Source organism: Plectrocnemia conspersa, unplaced genomic scaffold, assembly GCF_051122295.1.
Source record: "Plectrocnemia conspersa isolate PC_06_02 unplaced genomic scaffold, ASM5112229v1 ptg000014l, whole genome shotgun sequence".
In the NCBI taxonomy this organism is placed as follows: Eukaryota; Metazoa; Arthropoda; class Insecta; order Trichoptera; family Polycentropodidae; genus Plectrocnemia; species Plectrocnemia conspersa.
In genome coordinates, this window is record NW_028277178.1 from 6506311 (window position 1) to 6519346 (window position 13036).

General features: G+C 29.2%; 1 protein-coding gene across 2 annotated transcripts in view; it reads left to right on the forward strand.

Moving 5' to 3' along the window:
• Nmdar2 (glutamate ionotropic receptor NMDA type subunit 2) overlaps positions 1–13036 on the forward strand; it is a 334557-nt gene that overhangs the window by 279132 nt on the left and 42389 nt on the right. The window lies entirely within an intron of this gene.

The window sequence follows — 13036 nt, forward strand, 5'->3', positions numbered from 1 at the left end:
TATCTGAAAAAGTAACTTTGCTTTCTGAATTGGTACCGAGTATTGTTTTTATATATTTTTTCCAAAAAAATTATCGAATATATACAGTGAATTTATATAATCAGCAGGCGATGGAGTTTTCGCTGATGTGTAGTAGTGGCCGTTTGTCAAGTGGTAGTTGGAGTATTTGCCATTTGTCGTGTGCTTGGCAAATGATTACTTCCAGTGATTTCTGTAAATCGAGTGATTTACATTTCCAGTCAATAGTAGTGATTCTCGGTGATTGGTGATGTGACTAAATGACACATTTGTATATAGGTTATTCTAGGAAGCTTGGACAAATAGCGAACGAGTTTTATTAAGAATTCTAATTATACCCCTAAAAATCAACCCCTAGTATTTAATTATAACAAATACTATTAGATGCAAAGCATTTTTTCTTGACATATATTGCAACGTTTTAATGATTTATAATTTTAGATGGTTTTTAAAGTTCAAGTGGCTATTGTGCAAAACTGGGTGTTTTGCACGATTTATAATGTTAATTGTTCAAAGTCAAACCATTATCGTTTCCGTGCTTTCTAATGTTTTTAAAACCCATATAAATCATATTATTAAAAGTACCGAATAAAGAATATAATATAATAAAACGTTTTGTGAATCTGTAGTGGATTTGTTTATCAAAAATAGTAAACTTTCAAAATGCATTTAAAAAGCATCTTAAGAGTGACATAGCAAATTCTTGATGCTCCAAAGAGAGCGTGCTGGATTAAACTATAGTTTGTCTCTATACATATATTAATGTTCCTCGGCAGTTTTAAACAGTCACTGTTATGTTATATTTGTTTATGTTACATTAGTTGCAAGCTCCTGTTATAAATATTTTTTAATGCAAGGGTACGTTTGACACCTTATGACAAAAGCTTGTGCTTGTTTTTGTGGTAAAGATCCTTGAGTTGTGCATAAATATAAATTCTGTCTCAGTGGTACGTCTTAATGCTATTTGTTTGGCATAATGAAATGCAATGTTGCTTTAATAGCAGCTAGTAACAAAAGTTCCGTCACTCTGCGTCCTTAATGTTTTTTTAAGTAACAAAATAAGGTATTTTACATTAAACTTTAAAGAATAATGTAAAACATACTATATGTAAAATGTGACCCATTTAAGGTTACCGAACTTTTAAGAAATAAACATACAAATTTAAGGATTTAAAAAGTAGACCCAATGACGCCAACTGACTATAATGTCACTTTTTGTGCATGTAATGATCTCCCGTGAATCGCATGTAAAATATACATTTGCTTAATATTGGCTACGGATGCCATCGTGATCTTACTTGTATGTGAGCGTCTGACGTTTCGAAGAGAATCATATTTTGTTTCTTGTTTGCCTTTGACTTGTCGGGCTTTTATTAAAACCATTTTTTCAAGCCAGCACAACATTTGGCTGTTGCCACAAAGTTTAAGTCCTGCCTTTGCCAAAAGAGATTTTATTCGTGGATGGCCCGTTGCTAAGGCATTTATCAGCACCTACAGAGACTGCAGCTTTTAGAGCTGCATCCACGGAAAGGCCCTCTTTAGAGAGGCAATTAGAAGGCTAGTCGTCAAATAATTGTTTTTATTTAAATGCTCGTTCGCAGATAGTGAAACTATATATTAGTTAGATAATAAAAAAGAGTGTTTTCGTCCTAAATTATCGCAACGGCTAAACAGTAAATAACTGAAATCGCGTTGTTTTTCACCTAATTCTATAAACACGGTTAAACACAGTGAATACACTAAATAAACGAAAGTTCATCCAAACTCTCGCCAAGTAGAGGTACGTAAAGTATCGATTGTTGAATCAGGCCTAGTTAAGTTGTCACTGAAATATTAAGAGTTCAACTAGGTATTTTAAGACGATTTGCGATAACGGTGAAGACAAACTGTTGTAAATTAAAAATTACTTTTAATAAAAACTTTATTTTTAAAAATCTAAGCTAAGCCCCTGTACCTAAGTTTGGGCAATCTGGCCATTATCTGGAGCAATACATATTTTAATCTAACAATCTACACTGTAGATAGGGGAACTTGTATATCGTATATTTTCAATATCTCTTGCCGACCTCCGATGTTATGACATACTGTCGGTATTATCTGTTCCAACTAAGTATCATAATTGCATTGTTTTTAATTTAAAAAACGAGTAATATTAAAAAAAAATAACCCTAATATATCAGTATTACAAATTGCTTATTTTTATAATCGCAGATAATGTTTGTTTATTAGTCAAGTTAACTATTTTTTTTAATCAAGTCTAATGAATTTTTATCTAAAAAAAATAATAAAAAAACAGTTCATCTATGTCATTTCTAATAATGTAATATTTTCACATTTACAAGTTATCAACGTTACTTGATTCTATCCACTTTTTATTATTATTTACAAAATATATTTTTTTTAATATGTGATGTAAAATACTACAGCTATAAATTTTTATGAATATTATTCACAAATGTTTAACCCTATTAGCAAATTACAGATAAAGAAACTCGCTATAAAATTGCTGTTTATGGTCTTTGTGAGAATTTTCATTAGCTTAAAAGTTTGCCACGATGCATCCGCCTAACTATAATGCACACATTAAATATATGGTGTTGTTATATATAAAACGTATATTTTATTATATTTAACAACTAATTATGCTTTATTTAATATCGTTGTTTAAAATAATTATATGATATGAAGAATATTTGCGATATGAATATGCGACGCGAATAACGTAGTTAGTCTGAATTGAGATTTTGATTGAATAACGTTATATGAACCAACTTTTTCAAAATATAAAATAAAATAGACTTGACAAAATATCTGCTGGAAAATGAAAAATTCTTTATTATAAAAAATATGTAACGTTTTTAATTTTTAGTTTGTTTTTTTCAAAAAAATTTTTGTCAAATTGTAAATTTTTTTATTAAACCTTTTTTAAAAGACTACTATTTTATTTAACTTTAAAATTATGCATTTGTAGATAAGTTTTCGACAAACGTTAGGTACTTACTGTCATACAGTGTAACAATGTTACAACATCATAACTTACGTTATTCCACAATTGGAAATGTTCATTCTTGACAAAATCCAATTTTGTGTTATATAGATACTAGTAAAGTACGAAAAAACTTTCTGATAAATAAATTGTGAAATATATTATTATAAAAATCTAAAAATTAACGTATGTAAATCTGTAAATTAATTCACCTCCTGTAAAGTTGACTATTTACGTTTTTAAGACTTACAACGTTATTCGCGTCGCATATTCATATATATATAACACAAAATTTAGATAATGTGTATCTTTATTATGTATCTTTTTTAGATATTGTCGATCTTGTGTTAGAAATATTTTGACAAAATTCATCGTAATATAAAATTATAATATAACTGTTCTTTACATCTAAAATAATTTCAAGATTAGCTTAACTTATATCCAACTTTTTCCCAATACAAATAAATATATTATATTTATTACGATGATGTAATGAATGAAATTTGCAAACAATTATTATATCGTTTCCCAAATTTGCACCGGGCATATTAAAAGCTAGTTACGGCACTGCGTATTATTATATTCAAATTATTTTGTTTTACTTTCACGAACTATTTTAATCTTTATTTATATATACATATAATTGAAGATAAAGTATGACTGCATCATGAGATGATTGTTGAAAATACTATCAAACAAATACATATTATTTACCATTTTACGATATAATCACCCAACGAGTTATTTCATACGTTAGCACTAGCAGTAATGTTAATCATTCTAATTGAACGCCATTGACGTGTAACATGCAAACGTATCGTAATCTACAAACAAATGGAACATTGTATACATGGATTTACACAAAAAAATAAACATAACTTTATATCGACTAAAATAGATTTTGCTATATATGTATAGTATCATACATTCATTTTTACGTATACCTTTGGTATTTAAAATTGATGACAATGACGAAGGACTCTAAAACCCTTTGTAGGTCTTAAATTTTGGGTTTAAACATAGGAAATCGCCCCCACAGCTTCCTGGGTCACCCACTTGCTTGCTTTCGTATAAGCACCCACATTGCTAATTACAAAAAGGATATACATATGGTTTAGTTATTCTGACATCATCAGAATATATGTTTTTTGCATTATTTTTTTTATATTATTAAAAAAATAACAAAAATATTAATATTGCTGCTTATTTATCAGCTTGAATTAAATAATTTAAAAATATTTTTTTTATTGTTGTGAAATGTTTTAAAATTGCTTAGTTGTGTAATATAAATTTGATACTAATTGCTTATTATAATATAAGCCAACCTAAATATAATTAAATAGTGTATTTTTTTTATTTTCATAAGTATAATAGATATATACATATTAAAATAACAAACTGCTTGGTTTTCTATAATACAACAATAATATTATTGATGAGTGATTACTATAAATATTTGATTTATGAATATTTTTGTAATCTTATTTGCATCTGTAAAATTCAGTTTTGTTTAGTATTGACGTGAAGAGGGAAGCGGTTGCTTTCCCGGTCTTTCAAATCTTGATCGATGCTAAGCGTAGCTTCGCTTGGTACACGTTTGAATGTACTCTCGTGTGTCTTTAGTTGGGGGTTACTCATGTTTCTGTTACAATTTTGAACTCAAAATAAATTTGATTAATGCGCCTAAATACGCTTAGTTGATATGAAATTAGTTCTTTTGCTCTACTCCTCTCAATTTACTTACATTAAAATAATTTCATCTCTGATAATAATCACTTTTGACCTACCGTCTCACATTATTTGATCGTCTTCCGATGTGACAAATCGTCACATTTTTTATACTACTGATTCGAGACGTCTTAGATGAAACACAGATGCAAAAATTGCTTAATGATACTTTCACGCTTTGAAGTGAAACTGTAGGTGCAACTTTAAAAGATCGGCTTTTTACGCAAATGGGACGCATTGTCTATCGCGCATATTTTACAAACAAAAATGTTGTTTTTTTGCTTATAGGGTGGTCTGTAAAATCTTTCAATTATAATGCAATTGTTCATGAGCGTTCTCTTATATTGTTAGACCTTTTTTCAAAAGGGTTGTTTATTTCCTTTTTAAAATATTTAAAATGTGCAGCAGATTGGATCCCTCACATAATCAAATTCAAGTTATAAAAATAACTATACTTTTAAAACTACTAAATGGACGTTTTGCAGTTGGGAAATATTGTTTTTATGGATATCTTAGAGTAGCATATAATTTCACTTGCCTATCAGTTAAATTATATTTTCACTAAAATTTAACTTTATTTAAGAATATACCACCACTATAACATGTGTTTTATATATGTAACACATAGTCGCAAGTGGAACAATAAATAGTGTTTTAATCGTTTTAAGCAAAATTTAATTTTATATCCAATTACGTTACTATTTTTCAGTTTAATTAATTTAAAATTTGTAGACATTAAAAATAAAAAAAAGATTGACCCAATTTCTAATAAAAAAAATCCGAAGATATCCTTAGAATTGTACGTTCAATTTTTTTTAAAGTTTAGAAACTAAAATTGGATTACCCTTTATTCTTGCTAGCAATTCATATCAAAATTTATAACTTTTTTGGATACATATATTTTCATTATATTGATTTAGAATGTATCTTTCGATTTATTTTATAGTGGTATTACGAAGCAACCCTCATCATGTATTATCTTACCTGTGAAATAAATTGTACTTTAGGAATTAACCCATTTGTTCAAAGAAAACGATGAGTCATAGTCAACGCCTCTCCCTAATCTCTCTTGCGCTTATATAAGTGCAAAACTCTAGACCATAAAAAAATATTTTATCTTTGTAATTTTAAAAAATACTACATATGGGTTGGATGTTTTTGACCCATCTGTACGTATCAACACATTTAGATTTATTCTGAATGGGTGAAAAAGGTATTATCCAACATACAAGGGCAGTTTCACCTTCGCTTTTACGGCATCTGCACAAGAATCGTGAGGAATTGTCGTGCATTGCGTAAAATCCCCGAGTTACGTAATATTGTACAGCGCCTCGTGAAAAACAAGTCGTAAAACTAAATCTACTTATACACACAGCCAGTGACCCATTTCATCCCCAGCCCCGGGCTTTGTCTTTTGAGCGCGGTGACAAAGGGCCGTACAAATGACGGGCCCTCTTTGGCGGCTAATTTATTCACGAATTTGTTTCCGAGGTAATCCGTCACGTAGAGAGGCGGCGGGATCATCGTTTTTTTCTCGCTTTTAGCAACGATCCATGCTTGAAACTAATTCCAAGCTCTTCAGACAAAGCAGCTGTTTAATGCGTATCCTTGAAAGATTTCGTGTTAAGCTTTGCTCGTGATAAACACAAACCATCTGCATGCACATTTATTTTGACATGTCAGACTGGCTTTTAAGAAAAAATGGGTTTCTTCGACAAAATCAAACATTGTGGGAAACTCCGCAAAAGAAAAAAACTCCACACCTATGTAAACAATGTTATGTGTTTGCGCATAACACAAAAAATTAAGAAAAAATACAAATAAATCACAATTAATACTGCGTGATTAATTTAATTCAATGTTTAATTAAAAATGTATTTTATACATTAAAACTAATCTATATGATAAACTAGTAAATATACTTTATATTTATATATTAATTACATTGCCTTCCAAAAGCTTTTAGTTACACTACACACTTACTAACACTTAAAAAGTTCAAGTGACTAGTTTAAAGGACTTAGTATTTCAAATCATCTTATCAAATTGGCCATATTGAGGAAATTGTTGCCTCGATGTTGATGTAGTGTTGGAACCTTAGTTTGTGTTTAACATCAAAACGTTTCATAACACTGGTGACATCTTTGCCAACATGCGTCTTTATCGTAAACATACTACATAGCAAAAACAATGTTTCGTAGCACTTTATTTTAAATTCTTCCGATTATTGTTTGTCACCTTCACATGAGTTTTTTTAATTTTCCGTTGTAATTTGACAGGCGTAAGCTTAATATGTTACAACGTGGTTAATTTCTACTTACTGGGTAGTCAATCGGACATAATAAATATTTATTACCAGACTAAAAGTTTTGATATCGACGACATCATATAGTTGTAATATTGTAGCTAGGGCCAGTTTTCAATAATAGCGAATTTTTATAAATAAAAATTTGAGTCTGCTGCCATAACTCGAACCTGCCGCCTCTGGATAACCAATCTAAGCCTCACAGTCTACGCTATTCTGACCTTAATTTAGTTTATTTTATTTTAATTATATCTTTTAAACCTAAAATGGCTTCAGAATTTAGTTGTATAATTAATCTTATTACTTATTAAGTTTCGAGTTTATTCTCATAATTCAGTACATCTTTTTATATTTGCTTTCAAGTCCTACTTTATTTATTTTAACATGTGATTTTTGTGTCTAGGGTCATGTCAAGGTATTGTGCTATATTTCCATATGGTATGGTGTTCTAAATTATGAAATCATTTAATTAATTAATTATATTTTTATTGTGAAGATGATATGGAGCAAATTTAAATCAATAGAATTTATTTTTATGTTCCAATTAGTGATTCTATTAGCAACTTGTTGCTTTTTTTTAAGTAATATCCTTTTTTCTAATTCGGAAATGTTGCAATTGTAACATTCTCTATGGTTGAAAAATCATATGCGAATCTGGCGCGTATGGTGAGATACTTTCCCTTTCGCTCACTCGTGTGCTAAGTGACGAGAGTGAGTGAGAGATTAGGACGTCTGCACGCCCTTATCTCCCACTCACTCTCGTTACTTAACGCGCGAGCGAATAAAACGGGATGTGTACATCAGATAAAGTATCGGCCCTAGGACACTTCCTTGTGGGAATATATTATCAATTATTTTTAACTGACTTATGAATAAGTTCTTTAATATTGTTTTAAGATATCTTTGAAAAACTATTCAGCTTCTAATTAAAGTTGCTATTTTGTTTCTATTTATACATTTAAAGTAATGTTATTTTTCAGCTTTATTTTGAAACTTTCTCAATCTGTCTTTTTCTGTTGCTTAGAGTAAGTCTGTTTTCTCTTTTAATAATTATTTTTACTTATGGCTAATAATTACTGCTGAATGATCAACACTTAAGGCAATGTTTTTTTTTTTGAAAAATAAAAAGCAATTTATGTGTAAAATATCTAAAAACAATACTTAATTGCTTTTAATTTTTCAAATATTTTATATTTTAATGCTTTCTATGAATTTTATGATCAAAAGGGTGTGATTTAATATACAAAATAATCGGTGAAAAACCGGTTTATTATATTATATAAGCTTTTAATAATTATCACATACATATATAAAAAAAATATAGATGCCGCTATCGGTCATTAAAGTTGAAATGGCAAGTTTTATAAGTTAGGGAGGCTTTACTGGAGTGTCGAGTTGGGTTATTGTCGGCTGTGGTTTTATTGAAGCAGCTGGGATCTGTCGTGATGCGTCCCCGTAATTGCAATTTTCTGGTTTGTCTCCACTCGTTTCTGCTATCATGCTACTTTGACTCCATAGCGTTTCTCTTGCCGCGTCTCTACTTTGTAATCAAATATCACTTTTTTTATAATTCTGGTTTAAGACAACTCTGGAAAATCTCCCCACTCCCAAAATGCGCCTTAAAATTTAAGCTTTCTTGATTGTAAATTGTAGAAGAATAATATAATTAAGCGCAGTCTAAAATAAATTTGTTGGATAGCACAATGCCAAAATAACCTAATAAACTTTAATCTATGTGCTAGCATCCTTTCCTAACAAAGAGTATTTTTAGCGATACTATTAGGTGGTTTGTAAAATTTAATAATAACACAAAAAATACTGTGGCTGGCCTCATGGACTTGTTAACGTTTCTCTGAAATTGTCATAAGAATGCCCACCAAATTAAAATAAATTTTGTAGGTGGTGGAACCCCCTTACTTTAATGTCATTTAAGCATCTGAATGAAACTAACAGACAGTTAATTATAAATATTTTTTTTTAAATAAAATTCAAGTCGTTGAGTCAAAAGCATTGTGTAAATAGAGTGATTTTTACAAGGTTAATTCGCTTGCGATTTAATGTTTCTTTTTAAATCCCTGGATTCCTTACAAATGTGTCTTGATGGATCCTTTGTGGTCTGCATTTAATTTATTGTAAGTGGGGACCACTGTTTTAAGCTCTATTTTATAATGTATTGTTTGTGTTATAGTCATACCGAATATTCAAAACATAACTGCTATTCTAAGCATCCTCCACCGCCAAACATAGGCGCACACGTATCGCCATAAACTGGAATTTCTAAACATATTATAGTGTCTTTGTGTGCCCCATTATAATTCTATGTACGAGTAGGAGTGCATCCAATGAAAACGCCCCAAGCGCTCTCTTTAGCACTAGTTTGATTTAACTAACAGAGATGAAAATGAAATTAATTACACGCATTACCCGAGATAAAGTTTGAAGAACAACAATGTGTACACGAGAAAATCTCAGTCCTATAATCTAATCGTCAAAGTATTAGGTACACTTTGTGTGCGTGCTTATAAGAGTGTTAGCGTACTTTATAAAGCTCGGTATAAAAGACGTGAGATATAATATGCAAATGTACGGATATAGATTGCGATACTTTTTATGGATAAATACTAATCCGTGTAGCGTGAATATGGATAATGTTTCAAACATATAAGGCTATATATATCCTCCTGAACTTATTAAATCATAAATATATAATTCTAAAGATATTTTATTGATTTATTCATTATCAATCTAGCGCCGTAGCATAATATGCTTCGACAACGTTAGTAACCATACATAATATACAAAATCAAAATCTGAGAATAGGGTAATGTGTGACCAAAAGTTAGGTCACACAAAGAATTTTCACAAATGTAAAATATTGATGTCGATAATAATTGTGATTAGTTTATAAATCACATAATAGCACATCCACCCAGAGACGTTGACCACTGCTGAAAAACTACTCTTTGTTTGGAAAAGATGCACGCACGTTTACCCTGCGCATAATACTATTGCTTTTCCACGCTTTATTACTAATTAAAATATTTCTCAGAAAATATGTCGCAACGGTGGCTAATTTTTGCATTTATTTGTAGTATAGAAAAGGTTAAGCTATTGTTATTTATTCAAAAAATTTAATTACGATGTTAAAAAATATATAAAATACTTTTTTTGTCATGAGGCGCATTACCTAATTCACCCGAGATTATCTTATTTATTTATTAAAATAATTTTGTATATTGTTGCGAAAGCACTTTAAAAATATAAAAACGCTAAGAAAATAATATTTTGATTTTCCTAATCATGATGTTAATTACCAATTAGAGAATCGTAAAATCCTTCTTCTAAAATCCCGATTTATGTACACCTCCTATTCACAAACTCTCTTAATTGCACGCAAGCAACTTCTTTCAACTCTTTTCCATTAAAGGCACCATATAAATCTCACTGGCTTTTGTTGCGCCCTTAACCTTTGCTATAGGCACTATTCTTTTTACCTTTAATATATGTACATACCTTTTTTAGTGATTTAATAAATAAATTAGTAATAACAACAACAATGTAGAATGGGTGCTTTTATGTAAATTAATAATTAAAATTGTAGTATAACTTTTATTTTACTTCAAGCTTTAACACCGACAACTTTTCGTTTTGCTTCTATAAATTTTGTACAATAAAACTATTATTGTATGTACTTTAATGATAGCAATACTTAAATTAGTATTTATATAACATAAGCGAATGAAAACATTATATAAAAACTTAGCTTGTTTAAGAAGAGCAAAACATATTTTAATAAACCATCCTTTTCCTAAAAAGTTTTGTTTATTTAATTACAATAAAATAAATAAATTCTTTAAAGTCTAAATTTTACAATATAGGATAAAAATTACTGACATAAGTTCAGCAAAATCAAAAAGAACTAATAGTAAATTGTTATGCAATTGAAAAAATAAATTCTTAAGGTATGTGATTAATATTTAAAAGATTAAATACAATAATAAAACAAGCTTTAAAAAGTCTGACACTGAACAAACTGTTAGAATGGAAGCGTTATATTCAATTAAACAATGTTTTATCCGTCCTAAACTTTTCGCATAAGAATGCCACGCGAGAAAGTTTGATCAGATTTTCCAGATTTTCTCATTCCTTAAAGCAAGGAGTGAAGCAAAAGCTTACGACGTGCATTTTCATATTTCCACAAATTCCATCTTGCCTTCGCTTGCTACCGAAATTCGCTAATATATCTTCGATTTTCTCTGCTGGTTGTTTATGTGACCCAAATCTGGTTAAAACTTACATCTTGAATGGAACAAGTTTGAAAATACAGATTTTCCGATAGAGTTTACCTGTATTTTCATCGTTAAGAACTCTAGGCTTGCGATTGCTTTACCAGCGAAAAAGTTTCTAGCTTTATATTTTGAAGACGGATTATTTTAATTTGAGTTATCTAGAATCAGAGCAACGTAATAAAAGATAAATAATTAATTACTTAGTTCACTATGCTGTACCATTTATGCTTTATTTATAATAAAATTGCTATTTTTGTAATACATTTTTATTAAATATAAAATTACAATTAAAAGTGCGTTGTCCTCTCTGCTCTAGTCGACGACTCAATTAATGTTTTCTGTCGTAGCTTAAAACACTTAATTTCTTGAAAGCACCCAGAAACGTATGAATTTTAGCTGTTAAGCCACGCTTTTTATATTATGAATCTTATAGTTGTTTCGAAGAACGTTGCAAAGCAGTTCAAAAATTCAGTTAACGAAAACGTCATTATTTAGCTGAATGTTTATTAAAATATTTTTCTCTTTATTTAACGAATTATCAGATTCTGAAATGGACAAAATTTTGGTAAAATATCACGTGAATCAATTTTTAAATGTATGTTTTTTGAACCTCCTGTCGTATATAAGTTAGAAAGTAAACAAAAATTGAAAACATGACATAAAAATTTGACATAAGCGTAGATGAACGTAATTCTAATATTGCAGTATAAAAAAATTGCGTCCTTGTCTCCCGTTTTCAACCGACAATCGTCGCAAAATAAAGATTTTCAAACTCAATTTTTTTTAGCAACATGAAATTATTTATGATTAATATATAAATGACGCTGCTCTGATCATAATTTTAACTTAAGTTAATAAAAATAAAAAATGTATACGCAGTACTTTTGCTTTATAGCATCAAAGAGCATGAGAATTTATGAAACCTTTTAAAAATTACTTCAGATTTTTAAATCAACTGTATATAGTATCTCTCTTTCACCTCTATTTTTATTTTGATTTTCACATAAGAGGGATAATATGACAATACAACTCTAGCATACCTAACCAAGATGATAAAAATCAATTTCACTCATGAATTCTACATTTTTGTATTTTTGATAATCAGGTCCAAATTATAAATATACAATAATAGAAATAAGAAAAATACATCAATATATAATACATAAAACATTGGCATTAAAATCATTAATAAATTTTTTTAATATATGATTTGCGATAGCGAACCTCCGAAACGCAAATTTCATTAAATAATTGGTCATGCAGAGAAAATATTTCTGTTAATTTTACTTATAAATGAAAATTAAAACAGTGATCCCAGACGCCTCCTTCGAATTGCTTCAATTAGTAATATGCTAAATTTGCCCCTGGGAGGAATTAAATTTGCATTCTAACTTCGTTCATTTATTTTTATCTAATATCTAGCTGATTGTTGACATTTACGTGGCAGTAATATTTACCACTACTCATCAATATTATCTTTTATAAATGTTTTCCACTGTCTTTAATTATTGGACTGATAGCATATATCTTAAATTCCAAATAAATATTTGCGTGCTATTATTTTGACTGCTCACACTAATAATATAAATAAATTTTCTAACTAGTTTATTAACAAATAATATTCGTAAAGAAGAAATATAAAATATGTTTAGAAATAATAATTAGATATGCGATTAGCAATTAAACTTACTTTTACACTCGGAACAGATC